This window comes from Sus scrofa, chromosome 3 (genome assembly GCF_000003025.6).
Source record: "Sus scrofa isolate TJ Tabasco breed Duroc chromosome 3, Sscrofa11.1, whole genome shotgun sequence".
NCBI classification, from domain to species: domain Eukaryota; kingdom Metazoa; phylum Chordata; class Mammalia; order Artiodactyla; family Suidae; genus Sus; species Sus scrofa.
The window spans coordinates 118,584,689-118,610,114 of record NC_010445.4 but is presented as its reverse complement, the minus strand read 5'-3'; the positions used below and the strand labels follow the sequence as shown (position 1 = coordinate 118,610,114).

Genomic DNA, 25,426 nt, shown 5'->3' with positions numbered 1-25,426 from the left:
GCAACTGCTTAGAACTTATATTTTAAAAAAAAAAAAACTTTTGGGGAGGTGGGAGGGAGAACATTTTATCACTGACCTTGTGGATAATAAAAACCAGACTTTCTTTTGGTTGGTGTCATTATTGTTTATAAATTCTCTACAGGCAATGCACCCACTATTGCCTACACCCTGAGCAGAACTTTCCAACTTCCCCATCTTTAGCTGTCACTGCAATAAAATACAAAATGGAAAAATTCATTAAAAGCATTGATAATGGGAGTAACAGTTATTTAAAAAAATGGATAACAGGATCATACTGGTCAATAAATTTGGATGTAAGAGGCCAGAGCTCAGAGGACGTATACCAGGAAGGCTGCTATGTGGGTAATTCTTCACTGCAGAGTTTTCTGAAATGAGCAAGGTGAGGGCAATGGGAGAGGAGGCAAGGAAGGGCCCCCTGTGGAATTCTGCCAGGTCAGCCTGTTGGCACCCCGCTCCCGTCCCCCTGCCCCGCACTGCAGCGGTGTCTTCTCTGGGATGAAGCCTGAGGGACTGAGGGATCTCATCCAAATGAACTGAGCAGTCTGTCTGGGAGGACTGTGTCCCCACCTGAGTGTGGGTACCCCAAAGGTGACGCTCCTCATCTCAGCCCAGCAGGGGTGGAGGTAGGAAGCCTGACAATCGACACCCCCAGTACCTGAACTGCCATCTCCTTCTGGATGGGGTGTGGGGGGCCTGAGGTGACAGAGGAAATCACAGATCTGCTTTTATTAATCAGCCCACTCCTTCCTTCTTAAATAGGAATTCCAGTCAAGGACTCTGGGAAACCGGCAAAGACCCAGTTGTTCACAAAAGAAGGAAGAGAATGGAAGCAACACTTGAGAAACAATCAGAAAGTAGTCCAGATACCAAAAACACTCTGAGGAGCAGCCCCAGAGAGGTTTAAGAAGAGAGGGTAGCCATAAAACAAGGGTAGCTATCTTTTATTTTTCTTTTAAAGACATCATAAAGAACAAGAATGAGTTCATGGAAATAAAAACATATTATTTAATACAAGGGCTGAACGTTCAGGAAAACTTTCAGAACGTAAGTTTAAAAAAAAAAAGATTACATTTAGAATAGATAGGCAACCCTACTGTATAGCACAGGTAACTATATCCAACCTCTTGGAATAGAACATGATGGAAGATAATATGAGAAAAAGAGTATGTATACATATGACTGGATCACTTTGCTGTACAGCAGAAATTGGCACAACACTGTAAATCATCTACAATTTAATTTTTAAAAAGCAAAGAGAAAATTTAAGTGAAGATGGTACATTTAACATGTACCATCTCAAAATATCTATTAAGCCAGTTAATACTATTGATATTGATGAATGACATATAAGAACTTAAAAAATAAAGCATTGCAGTATGACTCTGCAGATGTCTAAACCTTGTCACAGAACCCGAGATGATTAGTGCTAACAAATCAAACCAAACCACAACAAGAAGAAGTGGAAATCATCTAGGTCAGTAGACTTTAAACAGTATCCGGGAGTTCCCGTCGTGGCGCAGTGGTTAACGAATCCGACTAGGAACCATGAGGTTGCGGGTTCGGTCCCTGCCCTTGCTCAGTGGGTTAACGGTCCGGCGTTGCGTGAGCTGTGGTGTAGGTTGCAGATGCGGCTCGGATCCCGCGTTGCTGTGGCTGGGGTAGGCCTGTGGCTGCAGCTCGATTATACCCCTAGCCTGGGAGCCTCCATATGCCGCGGAAGTGGCCCAAAGAAATAGCAAAAAAAAAAGACAAAAAAAAAAAAAAAAAAAAAAAACAGTATCCGGTGGAGGATTAGGACTTGACGTTTTCTCAGGAAGTTGAAAGGGAAGCTAAGTGCACAGTCCCATGTCCTTACAGCTAACTTAAATGGGACAGTTCTTCTTTCATCTGATTTTCACACTGGAGTTCTAGGTAAAATGTGATTCGTAAAGGAGGATAAAAGGGTGAGAAGGGTTCATCCTCCACCTGCTGCATCTTAAGCATGCTCCTCAGGAATCCCACCCAATATCTCACAGGGCTTACCCTGAGATCCCATATGGTACTCACTCTTCCTGAGAGGACTTCTGATCAATTCTGCTGTTCCATGTTAGTTCATTTCCATTGCCGTTTTGACACCTCATATAGGCGAGCGTTCTGGATAGCTCCTCAGCCGACCAGCCCTATTATGTGGCTCAGTGCATTTAATATAAAATTTGTTTTTTCTCTCTTTAGGGCCGTACCCATGGCATATGGGAGTTTCCAGTCAATTAGCCACTGGCCTACACCACAGCCACAGCAACACCAGACTGGAGCCCCATCTGTGACCTACACCACAGCTCACAGCAATGGCGGATCCTTAACCCACTGAGTGAGGCCAGGAATCGAACCTGCATCCTCATGGTTGCTAGTCAGATTCATTTCCACTGAGCCACGACAGGAACTCCTAATATAAATGCTTGATAATCAACTAATCAAAATGAAACCTCTCACCTGCAACCAAGGAAACTGAGATCTGGAAGACAGACATACTTAACCAGGGTTACGTGGGTCCCCGTCACAGACAACATGACTGTCATGCTTTCTAGTAGCTTTTTCTTCTCAAACAGATGTCAGCTACCTTAGTTAAAGATGGTTGCTTAGATTCTTTTTCTAACATGTCCAGCACAATCTGAAAAAAGGTGTCTGATAAGTACTTGTTGGCAATTGTTTTTTAATGTCTACATGCATGGCATATAGTAGTTCCCAGGCCAGGAACTGAATTCGAGTCACAGCTGGAACCTGTGCCACTGTGGCAATGCTGGATCCTTTAACCCACTGCACAGGGCCAGGAATGAACCCAAGCCACTGCAGTCAGATTCTCGCCTTTTTTTTTTTTTTTTTCTGTCTTTTCTAGTGCCACACAGGCTAGGGGTCTCATCGGAGCTGTAGCTGCCAGCCTATGCCACAGCCACAGCAATGCGGGATCCGAGCCGTGTGTGTAACCTACACCAAAGCTCACAGCAATGCTGGATCCTTAACCCACTGAGCAAAGCCAGGGATTGAACCCGCAACCTCATGGTTCCTAGTCGGATTCATTAACCACTGAGCCACGACAGGAACTCCATGCAGTTGGATTCTTAACCCACTGCACCACAGCATAAATGACAGCAAATCTTTTAAAAATAGTTTTTAGAAACAAAACAGACGTCCACCTTCAAGTAGTATATGGCAGGATATAGCAGCCCAATGGTTTTATTGTTAACGATTAGGGGAAAAATAAAAGAATAATTTAAAATGTTTTTGAAGACATCAAGTAACTATAGAAGCAAAAATGGTAAAACCATATTTAAATGTCCAGAAGGGAGTTCCCATCGTGGCGCAGTGGTTAACGAATCCGACTAGGAACCATGAGGTTGCGGGTTCGGTCCCTGCCCTTGCTCAGCGGGTTAACGATCCGGCGTTGCCGTGAGCTGTGGTGTAGGTTGCAGACACGGCTCGGATCCCGCGTTGCTGTGGCTCTGACGTAGGCCAGTGGCTACAGCTCCGATTCAACCCCTAGCCTGGGAACCTCCATATGCCGCGGGAGCGGCCCAAGAAATAGCAACAACAACAACAGCAGCAAAAGACAAAAGACAAAAAAAAAAAAAAAAAAAATGTCCAGAGGAAAAAATGTCCTCTCTGGGGCTAGCGGACAAAGGCTGGCTATTTTCTGTGTCGCTGGCATTTGCCCATCTTGAGTGCTTGGAAAGGGAGAGGTAATTTACTACGGAAAAGATAAAACCAGTCGAATTTTTATAGTCACAGAGACTACACTGAAGGGTCGAAATGCAGTCAAGTCCCAGATTTCCCACCACTTTCCCAAGAAGGCATCTGATGGGGCTTGGGGAAGCACAAAGGCTGGAAACAGAAATCAAAAAGTAGCCGCCTCTGCTGGCAGGTACTGAGGGAGGGGACTGACTGGAAAAGGGAGATGAGGGGAACTTTTGCTGGGGAAGAATATGCTGCAGAACCTGTTTTAAGGGGGTGATTATGCAGATGTGTCTGAGGAGATGAAGCCTGTGGTAAAGGCGACACCTCATGTCTGACACTTACGGGACATTTAGGGGACACTCGTGGGACTTAGGGGACATTCGTGGGACTCTTTACTTCTGGCACTTAAGACAGAGTCAGGAGGGACAGAGGGGTCAGGAAAGAGTACTCTGGGCCCATGGCATTTGAGTCAAGTCATTAAGGACAAGAATGGAGAAGCCATACTAACATCCGAGGAAAGAAAAGGGAGGTGGATGTGGTGCCTCTTAGGCACAGAATGCAGACCAATGGAGGCCAAGGGAGGAAATGACATGAGACGGGTTGGAGCGACCAGCAGGGGGCAGCTTTTGCTGTGGCTTGTAGTCCATGATAAAGTACAGATTTTTTTTTTTTTCCCTCTTTATAAGGGGAAGTGATTGAAGGTTTACCAGCAGAGAAGTGACATAAGTGATGTCTTGAATAAAGTACTCTGGCTAAAATGTAAGATTACAGTGGAGGCGAGAGAACAGTTGAGAGGCCATCACAGTAGAGAGCGTGGGTGACAGTGACAGCACTGGGGAACTGTGGAGATGTGTCAGCGATGTCGTCAGCAGGGCTTGATAAGATGTGCAGACTGAAGGAAAGCCTTTCCTCCTCATTCGTCAAGGAGCCAATTCCCTAGACTTCCAACCTGTTACCTTCTCTAGTTTCCTTTCTATTCTGCAGATTTCTTCCCTTACTCTCATTCTTCTATTATACCCTAAATACTTGCTTTTACTCCTTCTTTCCTCTACCCATTCCTTCGTATTCTCCAGAGTGTTTGGTCTTTTTTCTCTTTCTTCTACATATTTCCCCTGAGTTTTTAACAGAGGCAGCAGCTCTTCCACTACTTTAAGTCCCACATTTGTGTCTCTAGCTCAGAGCACTTTCCTGATAACAGATCCAACTACCCACTAAATATTGCTGCTTGAATGGCTCCACAAATGCTTCAAACTCAGTGTGCACTAAATCGAACTAAGTCTGCTCCTCCTAAACTCCCTCCTAAGTTCTATTGTTTCATAACATGACTTTTCATCCAGTCATCCAAGCCAGAAACTTGGAGGCTAATCTAAATGTTTTTTCTCACTTCATAATATCTAATCGAGCACAACGTGTTATCAATTTCACCCCTTTATACCTTCCCTCTCTTCTCCCAACATCCACCCTCATTGTTACTTCCCTAATTCAGACACTTGTCCTATAGGTTGCTTCAAATATTCCAACTGATCTCTCTCTTTTTCTCTCTGTTCCGTCTCTTCAAATCTAGTCCATATCCTGCCTCTTGAGTAGTCTATATATTATACAATCCATTCTTATCTTTTCTCTGCTTTAAAGATCCATGAGTTCCATTTCCTCTGGGATCAAATACAAGTTGCTTACATGGAGTACCAGACCACCTGGGATCTGCCCCCTGCATGTAGCACTCACATCATCTCCTGCTACTTTGCAAGGCATATTGTAGGCTACAGTTACAGTGAATGAGTGACAGTTCTCCAAATTGTCTATATTGTTCTATGCCTGAAGAGCCAGTGCAAGTATTTCCTTCTCTGAGAAGTCTTCTACCACCCTCACAGATTCAATCAATTTCTTCTTCATTCCAAAATTTTACAGTGGACTTTCCCCCACATACCACTAGTTTTACACTGCACAACTAATCGTTTGATTGTTGTCTTTATTCACGTTTAGTCCCAACCCTCAGCTCCAAATCTTCCTGCATTTCTTCCACAGGCAACCATGTGTTAACTCCCATGTCTTTACAATGCATCCATGTCGCTATGCTGCAGCTAGCATGTTGCTCCTAACAGATTACCTATAATCTTCCAAGGCCAACATACCCACCACGTTTTATCTGTATCTTCTTCAAGGGATGCACACCCAGAATGCCTTCCAGTCCTCGACGCCATACTAAAGCAGCAATGAAAATCTGTGTTAATGTTTCTTTCTTCTGTAAATTGACTACAGCTTGGCCTGCTAAGGGTATATACACTCCAGACAGACTGATAAAAAAAGAAGTCTCTTTTTTCAAATCAGACACACCACCTTTTCCTTCATTCTGATTAATAAATCCTTATCTGCTTGATGCGTCCATCTTTTCTAGGTTAATTAGCATGTTGAATCTCCCAAACTGATTAACTGGTTAACTCAAGTTTTTGCACCTGCAGAGCACTGACCCCTGCAAGATATCAGTTCTCTGTTTGACATCTTTTTAATTTTATTAGTGGCTTATGGACAAAGTCACTTGACTGAAACTTTTTCAAGTTTAAGTTATTTGGATTCACAAGAGCATTTTTCTCCCTGTTATAAATCAATGAACCTAGTCAAGATTAACTGCCTGCACGTGAGCTTCAAAAGATCCTCTGTGGCCAGACAGAGTTGAAAGAAACACATAATTCCACAACACACCAAATACAAGCTGATCAAAGTTACTGGACCTGGTTACTTAACGCTGTACTTCCTCATTGTCATACAATCTGAGTTCAAGTAGTTTGAATCTAAAACATACATCACTAGATCTCAAAAACTCTTCCTTTGGAAAAAATATCCTCATTTCTGTATCCTGACTGGTCAACATGTGTATGCAGACAAGTCCAAACTAAACGTCAGGCTAAACATTTCTGAACCTAATTTGTAAAAATCCATATGTTTTAGGAATTAAAGCAAAAAGAAAAGAAACATCGCTAATGAACCATTTCAAACAAGAACAATTTACATTCAGACTAATCATGGAATCCTGGAAGTAAAAGGAACCATCCTTAGATATCATGGAATTCAGAGGAGGTGCCAAGGGGCAGTTAGGTGGGAGTTGAGGAGACCGAAAAAAAGCAGCCCTTTTCTGTTGCATATTTTATTTTATTTTATTTATTTATTTTTGTCTTTTTGCCCTTTCTGGGCCACTCCCATGGCATATGGAGGTTCCCAGGCTAGGGGTCTCATCGGAGCTGTAGACGCCAGCTTACGCCAGAGCCACAGCAATGCGGGATCTGAGCCGGTCTGCAACCTACACCACAGCTCACAGCAACACCGGATCCTTAACCCATTGAGCGAGGCCAGGGAAAGAACCCGCAAGCTCATGCTTCCTAGTTGGATTCGTTAACCATTGAGCCATGACGGGAACTCTGTCTGTTGCATATTTTAAAAATTGTATGCTTTTATGTAAGAGATGATGGGGGGGGGGGAGTTCCACTCTTTAAAAAGACACTGAGAGTCACTGATCTAGCTCAGTCTGTCACACAAGTCAGTTCCTTCTAGCCACCCTCAACAGACAGTAATCCAATACCTGCGTGCACACTGTCGCCATTGCGGGCTCATTAACCTGAAGCAGCTCGTTTCTATGCTGGATATGTCAAGTACTTGGGAAGCTCGTCCCTTCTGGAGGGCCAAGTTTTATCTCTCCGTAAATCCTAAGCCCTGCTTATGTCCTCTGGGATAAGACAGAATTTATATTCATTACCTCTGTCCTCCACGTATGCTGTTTTTTCAGAACTTGAAGTATGCTATCTTTTCTCATGTTACATATTATATTTACTTCTTCAGACTCACCTCAATCTCAGAATCACATATCCATGCCTCTATTTCCTTTTCGTTGATTTCGTTTAAACATCTATTTTATTAAACAAAGACTATAAACAAATGTTTACCATGTGTGTTACATGTAACCTACAGGTACAGCTTTTAACAGAAGCTCATTGACCCTTTCCCCCACATATTTCTTATTATAAATACAGGTATCAAAACAAGCCCAGATATATGTTGACACTACTTGCAGACAGCATCCATACTATTTCAACAATTAACACCGTTTGCGACAATACTGACTGAACCTGCTACTTGAGACAATTTAAGCTGCAGCTCTTTCACTAAGCAAGATGGAGAGAGGGTGCCAATTCTCTTTTTCCTTGAGGTTTCTGCTTCTCAGAGACACATATTTCCACAGCCATCTGACATTTCTTGCCATTTTCATCTTGTAAACCTAAATTCTATTTCAACTACTCTGGGTTTAAGCTTCAATGCTAGTGCCTTTGCAAGAGGAAAAAAACTGTGCTGCATTTTTCTCCTGATGTCTGAAAACATAATGGGTGTAAAAACACTAAATATTTTCTTACAAATATTTGGGTCATGTTTACCAGCAAGAACTCTTCTATGTAATATGTGAGCACATTTCGTTATGATATTTAATCACAACATTAACGTGAGTAGAAGGCTGTTGATTTAAGACAAGTTTGAGATCCACTAAAATGAATTGCTGTGTTGGTCCTTCTGGTGGCTGTGGAAGCCTCATGTGTTCTTTAGATGCTAACCATTAGACAGCCTAGCTCTAGGGGTCCGACTGTAATGTTGTGCAAATGTTGCCATTTTGTTAACACTGGTGTGCACCCACCTTTCCTCTGGAATTACTTACTTCATTAATATTAATTTTTGTTACACATCTAAGTGGTAGAAGAGCTTCTGCCTATTTAGATCCACATTCTACCCTCAGGATATAGATTCTGTTTTCATAATTGGCCTGCAGAGACTGCCACCTTTTTCTGTGAAGGGAACTATTAATATGCCTGTTTTGTGCAAGCTAACCAGTTTCACTTCCTTCAAACAGACTGCCTTTAAAATCACCAGTGGAATATTTTATTCCCTCCCTTACCTCTGTCATCACAGCACCTTAGAGTTTGGTCATTTTCCTTCTGTCTTCTCTACTACAAATATGCATCTAGAGGGTGTGGATTTGCGGCTTTTTTCCTTATTTCGGTATCCCCCAGGGCATAAGTCCAGCAGATTATGCTACGCAGTCACCCTAAACACACTGGTGATTAAATTCAAAGCAAGATACTTGTTTTTCCACACTAGAACTGAAAGATGATAGGCAATAAAGACAGACTCTAAAATCTAAGCCTTCTTAAGCCTATCAAGCCACAAGCAGAAACCTTCACTTTTCCAAAATCCACACGCTGGCACCTTCAAAATTACCTTTTCTTGAAACATATAGAACAGTCAGGAAGGCCACCTGAGGACTGGGATGAGGAAAGTATTTTTGAAATGTGTTCCCCATCAATACAAACCAAACCAAGGAACTAAAAGTCAATGAAAATCTAGCCATACAATTCCACTCGCAAGATCAAGACCCTGATAGTACCCGCTCAAAGAAACAGAATGTTTGGGCACCTGTGGGGATGGAGTGCCAGCACCATGTAGTGCCGTAACCAGCGAACCCATTTGAGGAATCAGGATCATATGCCAAGACAGGTGGGAAAATAAAGAGTAGGCGTTTGACTCCTAGTAAACTTCGCTGGACGAAAGAAAAGTATAGCTATCCAGATGATTGCGGGTGGTGAAATTCTGAGAAAATTAGAAACAAAATCAGACTGTTTAAAAGTCTCAAGCAGTAGGGAGTCTTGGAAAAAGAAGGTGTGAGCTTCATAAAAACCAAAGGTAAAGGAAACAAATTATACCCCGGAAAAAGCCACTCCACTCCTTCCATTTTGAAAACACTGGCAGACCAGTGCTGGAAAATCAAATCCAAACTCAGTCCATGCTAACTTCCAACCCTGGATCCACAGAACAAACCTTCACCTACACACACACACACACACACACACACACACACACACACACACACACCTCTGTTTAATTCAAAAAGTAGCCTGCCAAGAATGAAAAACATCCTCATTGACCTTGAGGATGAAGCTCATGTGCGACTGGGGACCTGGTGCTTGGTACCAGATGTTGAGCAGGCCTGTCAGCAGCAACATCACCCTTGACTTCACTGAATTTCATTCATCTCCTAGACGTCAGTTACCACCTGAGCAGCAAGGACCCCTCCCGTGAGCTTTAGTCTCACACATCCAAATGCCTACAATTCCTCTACACAGAGGTGGCACAAGGGTATCTCAATATCCACATGCGCAAAATGAACCTGTACTCTTTCCTCACGCCCAGTCCTCTTCTAGGTCAAGAAATGGTACCCACATCTATTTAAGTGTACAAGCCGAAAACCCAAGGGTCACTGGAGGCGTCCTGTTATTATGTACATATCCAATCGAACATCAAGCTTTGTCAATCCTTCCCAAGTTCCCCACTCTGTCCACTTCTCTACATTTTTTTCCACCACCATGTTAGCTACCATCTTGTTCCATCTTGACTACTTGTCTAGCCCCCAACAGGTGTCCCACATTCGGTCTTACCACTCCAAACTGTCCCTTATACTGAGCTTTTCAAATCCTTTCATGTTTTCCCATTTTTCTTAGGCTAAGAATCAGAATTCTTATCCTAGCCACAAAGCATTTAATAGTCTGGTCCTTACCTACCCAACATCAACAGGTAATACTCTAATTCTTTTTTCAACTTTGCACCACACAATTACTTTCAACTCTTAGAACACATTGCTTCCTCTTGTAACAGAATCTTTGCTGGAGAAACTGCTTTTTTTCTTGGAATTTTCTGAGCTGACCCATCCTCACTCTTCAAATGTCACCTCAACTGTGACTTCCTTAGGGAAGCCTTCATGACACTGAGACTAGACCCCCCCCCCTTTTATGCCATTATAGCACTTGGTATCTTTCCATTCTAGCACTTATCACAGTGGTGGTTTTATATCTGAATATGTAACTTTGTGTTTCAAGTCTCTCTCCCCTTCTAGCCAGACTATAAATTCCATATGTGCAGGAACCATTGCTGGCTTTATCACCAATGGGTTCCCAGGATCCAGATAACGCCCAAGCCATAGGCATTCAATCCACATTTTTCTACTGTGTTAAGGAATAAAGGAAACTGATATCCAAAGGCTCAGTGAGTGAGAAAACCAGGGGGTTGCTATCCCCTGCTCATTCATGTTGCATGTAGGGTTCGAATACTGAACATCAACTGACTACTTGATTGTTTGTAGACTGAGACAATACTTGGTGGGCTGAGCACATCAATACATATTCCACCCATTTAGGCCAACGGGTACATTAGCTAAGTGGTTAATAACCTAACTTACTTCAGCATATCCTTTTTAAAAGTCCAGCTGCCTCAGAGCAAAGTGAGGCAGAGCCCTATCTGACCCAGATCCTCCTACCTAAGCTTAGGGCGGGTCATGGCGACCTTGGCCTAGAGGGAAGAAAGGGGGACTCGAGCCTTGGGGTGTCCATGCTTGCAAAACATTAGGGAGAAACCTGGTCACATAGGTCAGAAGTCAGCCTTACGAGGGCACAAGATCTAGGTGCTCCCACAGGGGCAGGACTCACGATGCCTCACTTAGTATCCCGCATGATGAGTCATCTCCTGAGTGGGGCTTCCTCCCTGCCACACCATGATAGGAAACTACCTGAACAACTTTGGCCACCATCTTTCTTCTATAAAGACGTTTGGACTAGTACAGTCTCAAGAGACTTCTTAAGTTGAACATAAAATAGGCTCACCTGATAACTACATCATCTTGTACATGACGAATATTTAAAGACTTAAGTGTCTAAGCCGAGCTGAGATAAGAACCCATAAAATGCATGAAAAGATCCAAATGACTAGTGTCTGCAAATGAATCCCAAAAATATTTTTTATGCTTTTTTGGTATGTCTAGGTCTGATCAAACCAGGAAAACCAGATGTTGAGAGAGAGGAGAAAGAAAAAAAAAAAAAAAAAAAACCACCACAAAACAAACTGTCTGACGATTTTACAAAAACAAAAATGAAATTAGATCATTCATTTCTCAAAATTCCAGAGTGCCAATTCTGATCTAAGTGGGTCTGCTTATCTGAAATTATACAATGATCGTGGTTAATGCCAAATCCCCTTTCCACAGAAGACATGAAGAGCTTTGTTTCATCGTTGTAATAATATTAACTAGTATAGTAGAACACTTTAGAATGTATAAATCCTGATCACATGCATCATTTCACCGGAGTCGTTCAAAGGCTGTGTGGCATATTTTTTGCCATATTAACAGTGCAGTTGAGAAAACTAGGACTCAGAGAAGTTTACAAAGGACAGTGTAATATTTCCATACCTGAGATTTAGAAGCAAACCCAGCCCTCTTTGCATTACTCCACACCATTTTCTTTTTTTTTATTGTCCCATTTAAAAATAGCAATTTACTGATATAAAAAAGATCTGCCAAATATGTTCATCTGTGTTGTGAAGATAAACAGTGCTTATCAAGAAACAAAGGTTATGAATTTTCTGCATTTTTTCACTGTTTTATAATTTAGTGTTGATTTGGCCTACAGAGAGCTCATAGTAAAAACAACAACTCCTGCTAAAGAAATGTGAGCTATGAAACGTAAATCTGGTATGTTTCTACTTCTGTGTGTTTGGGAGATAAGTTAATAGTTCCCAGCCAGTAAGTTTCCATTTTGGTCCATTGAAAAAGGTCACACCACTGTTTTCTTTTGAAGCTGTGTTTTTGCGTTTTCATTTTAAAGTATTTTTTATCAGGCAACTGATCAGAAAATATTTACTCTGTCCTGTGCTTGAATCTGAGGCAGACGTGGGTGGATAAGATCCACTGTACTCACCAGCTGTTTAGAATGGCTTGAGAGGCTGGGTATACCAGAAGCCGGCAGCACGCAGCAGGTCCGGGGTACCAACACAGCAGGCTGTCAATGCTGAGTGCAGAGGAGGGAGAGGGAGGGTCAGCAGAAGTTGCATGAGAGAGGAACTAAGGGCTATTTGTGGAAGTTAGAATCTCAGCTACTTGCTGACAAAGAAGAGAAGTGCACAGCAAATACATAACCCTGACACTGGGACCCGGGCCATCAGGTCTGCTTTGTCCTTGCTCTTGTTACTGCCGTGGTTTTCCTTTGCTATCTGGAGGACGGCTGGGGGCTAATGTCCATGGACACGTTTCTTTTTAACTGGCTATGTCACAACACCTCTATTTCCCACATACCTAGATATCAATCTTCTCATTCATCCCCCCAGCATGTCCAAAAAGTGGGGCAAAGCAGGTTGAGTGCTCTTTCTCTTCTATGCAGAAGCTGACCTCCTGGGGGTGTGTGTCTGTATGTTGTCATTAGGAGAAAAAGCCCCCTTCTGGCTTTCTTTCTGCTCTGGTCTCTTTTCCACTGCCCAGTGGGGTGTGTGTGTGTGTGTGTGTGTGTGTGTGCGCACGTGTGTACTTTGTTTTGGCTTATTTCATTACAATGCTCTGTTACTCATTCATTACAATGTTCTCTTGCACACTTTTTAAAATAGACTTGTGGTTGCCAAGGGGCAGGGGAGGGAGTGGGGTGGTTGGGGAACTTGGGGTTAATAGATGCAAACTATTGCCTTTGGAATGGATTAGCAATGAGATCCTGCTGCACTGGGAACTATGTCTAGTCACTTATGATGGAACATGATAATATGTGAAAATAGAATGTGTACATGTATGTGTAACTGGGTCACCATGCTGTACAGCAGAAAAAAAAAATTTGTATTGGGGAAATAACTATAAATAAATAACAAAATAAATAAAATTTTACTTTATTTTTTGGCCTTTTGGGGCCCCCCCAGTGGCATGTGGACGTTTCCAGGCTAGGGGTCAAATCGCAGCTGCAGCTCCCAGCCTATGCCACAGCAACACAGGATCCCAGCTGCATCTGCCATCTATACCACAGCTCACAGCAATGCCAATCCTTAACCCACTGAGCAAGGCCAGAAATTGAACCTGCGTCCTCATGGATGCTAGTTGGGGTCGTTACCAATGAGCCACAATGGGAACTCCCTGTTCTCTCACACTCTTTTAAATGGTGGAAATGGAAGGCAGGGACCTGGACAAACGTCACAGAAAACTGACCTTAGAATCTTGAATTCAGTGCAAAAGCCTAGGAGTTTCTCCCAGGCTCACATGCAAAATTAAAATCATCACTCTTATCCAAAATCTTAATGTTTGAGCACTTTCAACCCAGCTGGATGGTCTCAAGGTTGCAAAGAATGCCTAATAGTGCCTGTCATTGCTAGATTTGGGGCATCTCTTTGGGGTAAAGCAAGTGCAAGTTAGTGTGTGAGAGTTTCCCTCAGAGCCACACAGTTTTATAGGCTAACTGGATACCAATCTAGCTAAAGGCTAAATCCCTGCAATACCTCATTTCTATTATTAGAGTATAATTTACAGTGTTGTGCCAATTTCTGTTGCACAGTGTAGTGGCCCAGTTTTACACACACACACACACACACACACACACACACACAGTTTTATATACATATATACATTCTTTTTCTCATACTATCTTCCAACACTATCTTCCATCATGTCTATCCCACAAGATTGGATATAGTTCCCTGTGCTATGCAGTAGGGCCTCACTGCTTATCCATTCTAAATGCACTAGTTTGCATCTACCAACCCCAAACTCCCCCATCTATAACATTCTCTAACATCATACGCAAAAATAAATTCAAAATGGATTAAAGACAGGCATATCTTTTATTCTCCTCTTTTCTCCAGCACACACCTGCCAGGGTCATGCCTCAGAATACTAAAGTGTGAACAGCACTTCCCGCTTGGCTCATCAGTAATTCCACCCTAAGAAACAACCCCTGGGGAAAGGCCAGCCTCAGTGGGATAGCACCATTTCCTAGCTGGATCCCCTTTATTTCCATTGAAGCCATTCATCTGAATCTTTTTCCACCACCGGAAGTTTTTCTTTCCAGTAAATGGTCCCATATACCCCAGGCAACTGTCTCCAGTTGGGCTCTCAGCTGGTTACCCGGCGACTTCTGCCTCTAATCAGCACAGATCCTTCCTTTATCTGATGAAATTCTACCTGCCTCCCACTCACTAGCAAGGGAACTGATGAAGGTCCCTACCAGGTAAGCCTGTCTCTCCCTGTCTAAGATTTAGGGGAAATCTCTCTAAGAATTTTGCATTTCTTGCTGTACAGTAAAGGAGAGCTGCTGATCCCTCTCTTCTTTTTGCCCTCCTAGCCCGTGATGCTCACCAGATCACAGAAACCCTTCGTGCTGCAGATTTCACTTGCGTCCACGGGGACCATCACAAACCCTCTCTGAGGGAACTTGCTTTTCCTCACTTGAAGCCTGGACCAGCACCCTTCACTTTCTAAGAACTGCCCTCTATGTCAAGGAAATCACCACCACAACCCAGAAAACTTACTCTCCTTTTAAACAAGACACTGGTCCATGTTTTCTCCTGAAGTACATGTCAAGAACCTCCCATGACCCTTTCATCCGAGATGGCAGAGCCAAACACACAATTTGAACTTAATGTGCATAGTAAGTTTCGTGTGCTCAGGGGACTAGTAAACCATGGCTTCGTAATGGGTAAAATCACTTCCCGCAATCTATACACCTACACGTGTGTATATGTGTGTGCACAAACTCGTTTGTAAGATGAGGCCGTTACCTGGTTCAGTCCTCCCTACTGCTAAAGTCCAAAGATCTTCATCAGAGCTAACAGGCCCACATGATCCAGTTTCTGCTTACCTACAGACGTAAATTCCCACCTCTGTGATTTGCCCATCCCAACCGTACTGAACAACCAATCATTTCCTGATACTCTCAGTACCTGAATCATTGCACATGCTGTATATCTGTCCGGAATACTCCCTACCCTCACCCCACCCCAACCTCATGCGCATCACACACTTTTAATCATGTATTAGCTCTCAGCTGGGAGTAAGAGATCTCTGATCAGCCACTGGCCTCTCCCCCATTCCGAGCTGCAGAGAAGAACTTACTGTCTTCTCTTAAGACAGTGTGTTTACTTACCTGTCTCTCCTAGAGGAAAGGAACCATGACTTGCTATTACTGTTATCTTCTGTGTTTTGCACAGTGCCTGCCTGGCACACAGCAAATACTCAATAAACATTTATTGATTGAAAGAATAATTTAATCAGGTAATTAACCAACAGGTTTGATGAAGAGAATCTTGAGTAGAGAGCCCTGTTCACACTCTTCTGTTACAATGCCTATACTACATTTTAATCCCTACTGGGATCATGCTTTCTTTGCAAAGAATGAAGATCAGAGCTCATCTAAGTATTGCCTCTTTCCTTAGGGGCAGGACAACAATATTCCTTATATTTCTCTCATTTTCAACTTTAAAACTTTTTGAATTTAACGTGTATAGCATGTAATGAGCATGAGAATAAAGGCTGATGCCAAACTGGCTCTTTCCATGCTTTCCCACTGAACTTCCCTCCATTCTTCTGTTTCCAGATGGAAACTGTAGTACCATCTTTATCTTTGCTCCTTCATCTGGTTCAGCTATGCTTTTGCTCTTCAGATCTCTAGTAACTTCTCTCTGAATTTGTCTAAAACTACCATTTCAGATAGATTCTTAATATGTTTTTAGTTGGACATCAATAATTAACTAATTGATTCAGTCATTCCTTCTTTCAGTAAATAGTTACTGAATATCTGTAATATCCCAGGAAGTCATGGTGCAAGCACTCCACTTGCTTCAAGTCTTGGTCTTTCAACCTATCTGACACAGACTACCAGACCAAGCTAGCTACCCAAATACCAACTTCACAATTCCAACCCCTTCTATAAAGATGAAATTATAGCTTGAGTTGCCCATACTATAGGACAAAAATGGTAAACCAAAATAAATGTCTGATTCATTATTTAAAAGAAACCAGAAAGGAGTAATTAGTTAAATAGTATGGCCTGTTTTTTGAGGCAGTGAATTGTTCTAAAACTATGGTGATGGTTGCCTAGATATATGAATATATTAAGAATTATTGAACTGTATACTTTGAGTAAATTTAATGGTATGTGAACTGTATCTCAATAAAACTGTTTAAACAATGAAGAAATTAAGACATTCCCAGATAAATGAAAATTGAGAAGGTTCATTACGAGTAGATGTGCTTTAAGAAATACTGAAGAGAGTCCTTCAGGCTGAAATGAAAGGACAATAGACAGTAACTTGAATCCCCAAGGAAAATTAAAAAATAGAACAGTAGTAAAGTAACTACATAGGAAGACATAAAAGTTAGTATTAATGTATTTTGGTCTGTAATTCTTTTGTTCCTGTGTGATTTAAAACACAATTATGTAAAACAATAATTATAAATCTATGTTGGTGGGCACACAATGTATAAAGATGTAATTAAATAGGGTGAACCAAGCAATATAAGAACAAAATTTTTATATACTATTGAAATTATATTGGTACTTATTTGAACTAGGTTAGTATAAATTAAAATATTATGGAAGATAATATATGAAAGGGAATGTATGTATAACTGGGTCACTTTGCTGTACAGCAGAAATTTTAAATCAACTATACTTTAATAAAATATGATTAAAATACGATTAAAGTATTAATTGTAATCCCTGCAGCAACCACTTAGATAATAACTAAAAAATACAAAGTAAAAGAAATAAAGAAGCAATCAAAATGGTATTCTAGTAAATATAAATTAACACAAAAGGAAGGATTAAGGAACAAAAAAGATATAAAACATAAAGAAAAAATATAGCAAGTTTATGAAGTAAATCCCACCTTTACTATAATTACATTGGCTGTAAACAACTCAAATCCTCTAAATAAAAGGCAGAGATTGGCAGGATGGATTTTAAAAACATTATCTAACAATATGAAATCTACGAAGGGCTCACTTTAGATCCAAAGCACAAATAATTTGAAAGTAAAAGGGCAGAAAAAGATACTTCATGCAAACATTAACTAAAAGAGAGCCTGAGTACATAATTATTAGACAAAATAGACTCTAAGCCAGAAATTATTATGAGATAGATGATATTAGATAATAACAAAAGGGTTAATACATCATGAAGATATAAAAATAATAAACACATACACACCTAACTACAGAGCCCCAAAATATATGAAGCAAACAATCAATGAGTCAAAGAGAAAAATAGACAATCCTACAGTGATAGTTGGAAACTTCAATACTGTACTTTTAATAATGAATAAAACAACTCTACAGAAAATCAGTTAGAGAACAGAGGAGTTAAAATATATTATAAATGAACTAGGCCTAACAGATATCTATAGAACACTCCACTCAACAAAAATAGAACACATGCTTGCTAAATGCACATAAAACATCCAAGATAGACCATATGTTTGGTCACAAAACAAGTCTCAATAAACTTAAAAAAATTGGAATCATACAAACTATATTCTCTAGTCACACTGGCATGAAACTAGAAATCAAAAACAGAAAGAAAACAGGAAATTCCACAAATACGTGAAAATTAAAAAACATATCCTTAAACAACCAATGAGGAGTTGTTCCTGTTGGGGCTTAGCAGAAACTAATATGACTAGTATCCATGAGGTTGTGGGTTCGATCCCTGGCCTTGCTCAGTGGGTTAAGGATCTAGTGTTGCTGTGAGCTATGGTGTAGGTCTCAGATGCTGCTCAGATCTGGCATTTCTGTGGCTCTGGCATAGGCCAGCAGCTGTAGCTCCAATTCAACCCCTAGCCTGGGAACCTCCATATGCCGTGGGTGCAGCCCTAAAAAAAAGACAAAAAAGACCAAAAAAAATTTTTGATACAAACGTATATAAAAGCACAACATATCAAAACTGATGGGATACAGTAAATGAAGTGTAGAGAGGGAAATTTATAGCTGCAGATGTCTATATTTAAAAAGAAAGAAGAAGAAGAAGGAGTTCCTGTTATGGCTCAGGGGTAACAAACATGACTAGTACTCATGAGGATGCAGGTTTGATACCTGGCCTCACTCAGTGGGTTAAGGATCCAGGGTTGCTGAGCTGTGGTATAGGTCGAAGACACGGCTCAGATCCTGCTGTGACTGTGGTGTAGCTGGCAGCTGCAGCTGCGATTAGACCCCTGCCTGGGAATTTCCATATGCTGTGAGTGCGGCCCTAAAAAGTAAAAAAAAAAAAAAAGAAGAGAGAAGGTCTTATGGGTTCAGCCACAAAAAAAAAAAAAAAAAGAAAAGAAAAGAAAGAAAGAGCAGTCCAAACCCAAATCAGAAAATTATAAAGATAAGAGTGAAGATAAATGAAATAGAGTACTGAAAAAAATAGAGTTGATGAAAACAAAGTTGATTGTTCAGAAAAAATGACAAACATTTAGTCTGGTAAACCAAAAAAAGAGAGAGAAGATTCAAATTATTAAAACCAGGAATGAAAGTAGGGACATTACTACCAACCACACAGAAATAAGAATTATGAGAAAATTCTATGAACAGCTGTATGACAGCAAAGAAGAGAACCTAGATGAAATGAATATATTCCTAGAAACACACAAATTACCAAAACTAACTGAAGAAAACAGGAAATTTTAAAAGACCTATAACAAGTAAGGAAATTGCATCAGCAATCAAAAAACTTTCAAAAAGAAAATCCCAGGACCAAACGGTTTCATTGGTAGAGTTTACCTAAGATTTTAAAAAGAACGAACATCAATCCTATTCAAATTCTTCCAAAAATTATAAGAGGATGGAACACTTCCTAACTCATACTATGAGGCCCATATTACCCTAATACCAAAACCAGACGAAGACATCACACAAAAAGAAGACTTCAGAGCAATATCCTTTATGAACATAGATGCAAAATTCCTTCGCAAATGCTAGCAATCTGAACTCATTAAAAGGATTTTACACCATGACCAAGTAGTATTTATTTCAGGAATGTAAAAGTAGTTCAACATATGAAAAACAATTGTGTTAATACACCATATTAATAGAAAAAAGAGGCAGGAAAACCCACATGATTATCTTAATGATGCAGGAAAAGCATTTTATGAAATCCAGCACCCTTCAATGACAAAAATCACTCAACAAACTAAGAATACAGGGAACTTCGCCGACATAATAAAAGACATTGATCAAAACCCCACAGCTAGCGTCATATTTAATGGTAAAAGAATAAAAGCCTTCCCTCTAAGATTAGAAACAAGAAAAGCATGTCTGCTTTCACCACTTCATTCAGCTTTATAATGGAGATTCTTACAGGGGTAATTAGGTAAGAAAAAGAAAAGTCATCCTAATTGAAAAGTCAAATGTAAAATTCTCTATTCACAGATGACATGACCTTACATATAGCACATCCCCAAATACACACACACACAGACACACAGAAACACACACACAAACCCTATCAGGACAGTTAAGCACGGTTGCAAAATACACGATCAACATACAAAAATCAGTCATATTTCTACATACCAGCAATGAACAATCCAAAATTGAAATGAAGGAGTTCCAGTCATGGCTCAGTGGTAACAAACCTGACTGGTATCCATGAGGACTCGAGTTCGATCCTTAGCCTTGCTCAGTGGGTTAAGGATCTGGCATTGCTGTGAGCTGTGGTACAGGTCGCAGATGAGGCCTGGATCCACCATTGCTGTGGCTATTGTGTAGGGCAGCAGCTGTAGCCCCGATTTGACCCCTAGCCTGGGAACCTCCACATGCTGTGGGTGTGGCCCTAAAAAGACAAAAAAAAAAAAAATTGAAATGAAGGAAACAATTCCATTTACAATAGTATCAAAAAGAATAAAACACTCATGAATAAATTTAACCAAAGAGGTGCAAGACTTGTGCACTGTAAAAACCAAAACACTGGTGAAAGAAGTACACTTAAAAGACCTAAATAAATGGAAGGACATCCTGTGTTCATGGATGAAAAGACTTGATGCTGTTAAGATGACAATATTCTCCAAATCTACCCATAGATTCAATGCAACCTCTGCCAAAATTCCAATGACTTTTCGTGCAGAAATGGACAAGCTGATTCTAAAATTCACAGAAATTGCAAGATATGCAATTTCTGAATAGCCAAAATGATCTTGAAAAAAGAACGAAGTTATAGGAGTCACATTTTCTAATTTCAAAACTTACTATCAGGAGTTCCCATCGTGGCACAGTGGTTAACGAATCCGACTAGGAACCATGAGGTTGTGGGTTCGATCCCTGGCCTTGCTCAGTGGGTTAAGGATCTGGTGTTGCTGTGAGCTGTGCTGTAGGTCGAAGACACGGCTTGAATACAGAGTTGCCGTGGCTGTGCTGTAGACTGGCAGCAACAGTTCCGATTAGACCCCTAGCCTGGGAACCTCCATATGCCAAGGGAGCGGCCCTAGAAAAGGCAAAGAGTCAAAAAAAAAAAAAAAAAAAAAAAACTTACTATCAAGCTTTAGTTAAACGATGTGGTATCGGAATAAAAGTAAACATATAGTTCAACAGAATAGAATTGAGAGTTTGTAAGTAAACCCACATATCTATGGTTAATTGATTTTTGACAAGTGTAAAAAAAAATTCAGTGGGGAAAGTATAATGTCTTCAACTAATGGTGCTGGGACAACTGGCTATCCACATGAACGAGAATGAATTTGGATCACTATCTTACATTGTATGTAAAAAATTTATTAAAACTGAATAAAAGAAGTTCCCATCGTGACACAGCAGAAACGAATCTGACTGGGAACCATGAGGTTGCAGGTCTGATCCCTGGCCTTGCTCAGCGGGTCAAGGATCTGGCGTTGCTGTGAGCTGTGGTATAGGTCACAGACGCGGCTCAGATGCTGCATTGCTCTGGCTCTGGCGTGGGCCCGGTGGATACAGCTCCAATTAGACCCCTAGCCTAGGAACCTCCATATGCCACAAGTGCAGCCTTAAAAAGCAAAAAAAAAAAAAAAAAAAAGTGAATGAAAGGCCCAAATGTAACAGGTAAATTTATTAATTTCTTACAAGAATATATAGTTGTATATCTTCATGACTTGGATTAGACAATAGTTTCTTAAATAGAACACCAAAATCACAGGAAACAGAAAATAAAAGTTAACTGAGCTTAAATTTAAAACTTTTGTGCAAAAGACACTATCAAGAAAGTGAAAAGACTTCCCACAGAATGGAAGGAGATATTTGCCAATCATACATCCAATAAGGGTCTAGCATCCAGAATACATAAAGAACTCTTCCAATGGAACAACACAAAGAAAACAACCCAATCAAGAAAGGGTCAAATGGCTTGAATAGACATTTCCCTAAAGAAGATATAAAACTGACCAGCAAGAGAGTTCCCGTCGTGGCGCAGTGGTTAACGAATCCGACTAGGAACCATGAGGTTGCGGGTTCGGTCCCTGTCCTTGCTCAGTGGGTTAACGATGCGGCGTTGCCATGAGCTGTGGTGTAGGTTGCAGATGCGGCTCGGATCCAGCGTTGCTGTGGCTCTGGAGTAGGCCAGTGGCTACAGCTCTGATTCGACCCCTAGCCTGGGAACCTCCATATGCCGCGGGAGCGGCCCAAGAAATAGCAACAACAACAACAAAAAGACAAAAGACAAAAAAAAAAAAAAAAAAAAACTGACCAGCAAGAAAATGAAAAGATGCTCAACACAGTAGTCATTGGAGAAATGCAAATCAAAACCACAATGAGATGCCACTTTACACCCACTAGGATGGATCTAATAAAAAACAAAAACAAAAAACAGAAAGTAGCAAGTGTCTGTGAGAATGTGGAGAAACGGAGCCCATCACACATTGCTAGCGAGAAGGTAAAATGGTACAGCTGATCCGGAAATCCGCTTTGTGGTTCCTGAAAAAGTTAAACATAAAATTACTGTATGACCCGGAAATTCTACTCTGAGGTAACTCAAGAGAATTGAAAACAAACAAAAACTCAAACAAAAACCTGTACACAAGTGTTCAGAGCAGCCAAAAACTGGAAACAACCCCAATACCCATGAACTGATGAAATAAAATGGAGTATGCACGCACGTACGATGGAATATTATTCAACCATAAAAGGAAGTAAGTCCTATACCTGCTATATAACATTATGAGCTCTGGAAACATTTTGCTAAGTAAAAGCAGCCTGTCACAAAAGACTCCACAGTATATGATTTGTTGATATGAAACGTCTAGAATAGACAGATCTATAGGGACAGAAAGGAGATACATGGGTGGCCAGGGGCTCAGGGAGAGGAAAACAGAGAGTGAATGCTTGATTGGTACAGCGTTTCCTTTCAAGGGGACAGAAAATATTCTGGAATCAGGGGTAATGGTGCACACCACTGAATGTACCAAAAGCCACTGAACTGTACACTTTACAGTGGTGAAAATGGCATATTTTATAATCTCAATAAATGCTTTTTTAAAAGAAGCGCAAAGCAGTGGAACAAAAATCAGACAAAAGTGCTTTTTAGTCACTTTCTCACTTATCGTATTCAGCCTAGGTGGGGAAAGCTATGCTTTGATTGCACATCCAGACATGTGATGAGCTGGAGAAAACTAATTTCGGATTTCAGAGTTAGTTCTAGCTGTGATATTTAAGAGCTGATCACCCTGGGGGAGTCTCTTCATTTCTCTGGGCTCCAGTTACCTCAGATGACATCCTGGTGTCCACCTGCCCAATGTATGGGTGAGCCCTGGTCTGGATCCAAGGACCACATGGAGAGGCCATGAGTCAGTCGTGAGCCTGACTCATTACGAGATGGGTTAATGGTAAAGTGGGAGGAGAGGGGAAACGATCCAGTTTTTCTTAAGATTTCCCCTGAATTATCCTCATTTGTGGGCAAAACGCTCAAGCATGCTATTTTTAAAGGGTGACGATACTTGGTTAAAATGTCCTCAGAGGAAGGGGAGGTAAGGCCTGGGAGAAGTTCTGCCCAAACCACAGTGCCTCCAAACTCCAGCCACATCACCAGCAAACAGCCCTAATGAGCTCTGTCCTGGACGCTCCAAATTGAATTACATAATACATTTCCGTTTCATTTCATGAATCACGATTTAGGATACAATGTTCCTGGGTTGCAGCTGATATATTTCAGAGATTACCAAAGATTTCTAAAAGAAAAATCTATTTTATTAAATTCATATGTAAAATGTCTGTATGTCAGCCAACTTATTTATTTCAAATTTGGGATTTTCTTAAACGCCGTAGTTACAGCTCAATGTCAAGAGAGTTCCCGATAAACTCACTTAACGAACGGTAAGACTGCCGTGGCCCCTGGATTTTTCATTTCTTTTGACAGCCCGGTTCCTGGCTGCTGGCGGTAGGTTTGATTTCAGCTGCCCCTGTTGGAGTCCCTTTGTGGCTGAGAGTGAGAATGAGTGGTTAAAGCCTCAGAACGTGGACCAGGGGAAGTGAAACTCGTATGGAGAACTAGGGAACAGTGAGTCGAGCTCACGAGGACCCTAAGCCCCATATTCAGACATTAACTCCTTTGTGGATGGCAGTGCTGCTGGCATCCGTGGGGCTCACTCCCCTTTGCTGAGTACAGCCGAGAAGTGAGGACACGGGTTCTGGAAGCAGAAAGACACGGTCCAAATCCTAGCTCAGCCATTGTTAGCCCTGCAGCCTCGGAAAGGACACTTAATCTTTCTAAGCTTCAGTGTATTAAGCTGTAATTTGGGAATAATAATAATACATATGTCATAGAGTTGTTATAAGGACTAGTGACATGAGGTATGCAGAGCGATAAGCGCAGGGCCTGGCACGGAGCAAGCAGTCAATAAACATCAGTTGTGTGGTAGTGTTGTTTTTCTGCCTTAGGAGCGGCAACTTTGAATTACAAATTGAGCTCTGGCTCACTCAGCCTCGGCTGAGTCGCCACCCGTTCTCAAAACTTTTGATCAAGTTCGCTTTTGCCAAAGCTCGTGCTCTCTGAGATCTGACCTGCTGTCCATCATTAATTCCTGTCTTCGCTCGTCATTTATTTAATATTTACTATCTTCTGTGTGCCAGACAGAAAGTTAACCATTAGCGGAACAAAGGTGAGAGAAAGAAAACAGGGTTTCTTCCCTCCAGGTTCAGACTGGGGAGAAAGGGTCGGGATGAACACAAGCTGGTTTGGGAGGGGTGCCAACTGCCATGAAGTTGCGGCAGAGGCAGCGGGGAAGGCCACGTGCGAGGCCGGTGTTGGGTGAGCAGCGTCTTCCCTACCAGGCTGCGGTGCGGATGAAACGAGAGCCAGGGTGGAGATGGAAAAGGGCTACGAGTGGGGGAGACGGTCTGTTTGGGGAGATGGAGACTAATTACCCTGAAACACCCGAGAAGGGGGGCAGGGCACCATAGTTTCAAATGTCATGCCAACCACGGCAAGCCCATTTTACAGAAGAAGAAGTGGAGGCCCAGAGAGATGCTGTACCTGGTCCAAAATCCTACAGCTGGTAGTTAACGACAGGCACAATCAGCTAAAGCTAGCTGACTCCTTCCACAGGACCCTGCCCCACACACCCTCACTCCATCACACACTCTACACCGAAGGCCAAGGTGACTGGTATTGAGTAGAAATCCAAAGAGGCCTTCTGGTCTTCTCGACTAACCTACGTTGCACCCATCAGCATTGACCAGTCTATGGACGGTCTAACCCCAATTTCTTCTAAAGAAATAATGAACAGGTGATAAGTCACTTGAACAGTACTGGAAATTCCTTCTGGCCTCCATTCTCACGCCCCGGCTTAATTTTCTCTAACACAATGCAGGTGTGGTGGGGGTGTTTTCAACTCTTACTGTGGAAGACAAAAAACAAGCCTTAGTTTATAA

General features: G+C 41.5%; 1 protein-coding gene across 4 annotated transcripts in view; it reads right to left on the bottom strand.

The window, feature by feature from the left end:
- OSR1 (odd-skipped related transciption factor 1) overlaps positions 1-25,426 on the bottom strand; it is a 396,637-nt gene that overhangs the window by 154,993 nt on the left and 216,218 nt on the right. For all 4 annotated transcript variants that reach the window (XM_021087818.1, XM_021087817.1, XM_021087812.1 and 1 more), the window contains one exon: positions 12,510-12,599. The gene's annotated coding sequence lies outside the window, so the exon portion shown is untranslated. The remainder of the gene's footprint in view (positions 1-12,509; positions 12,600-25,426) is intronic.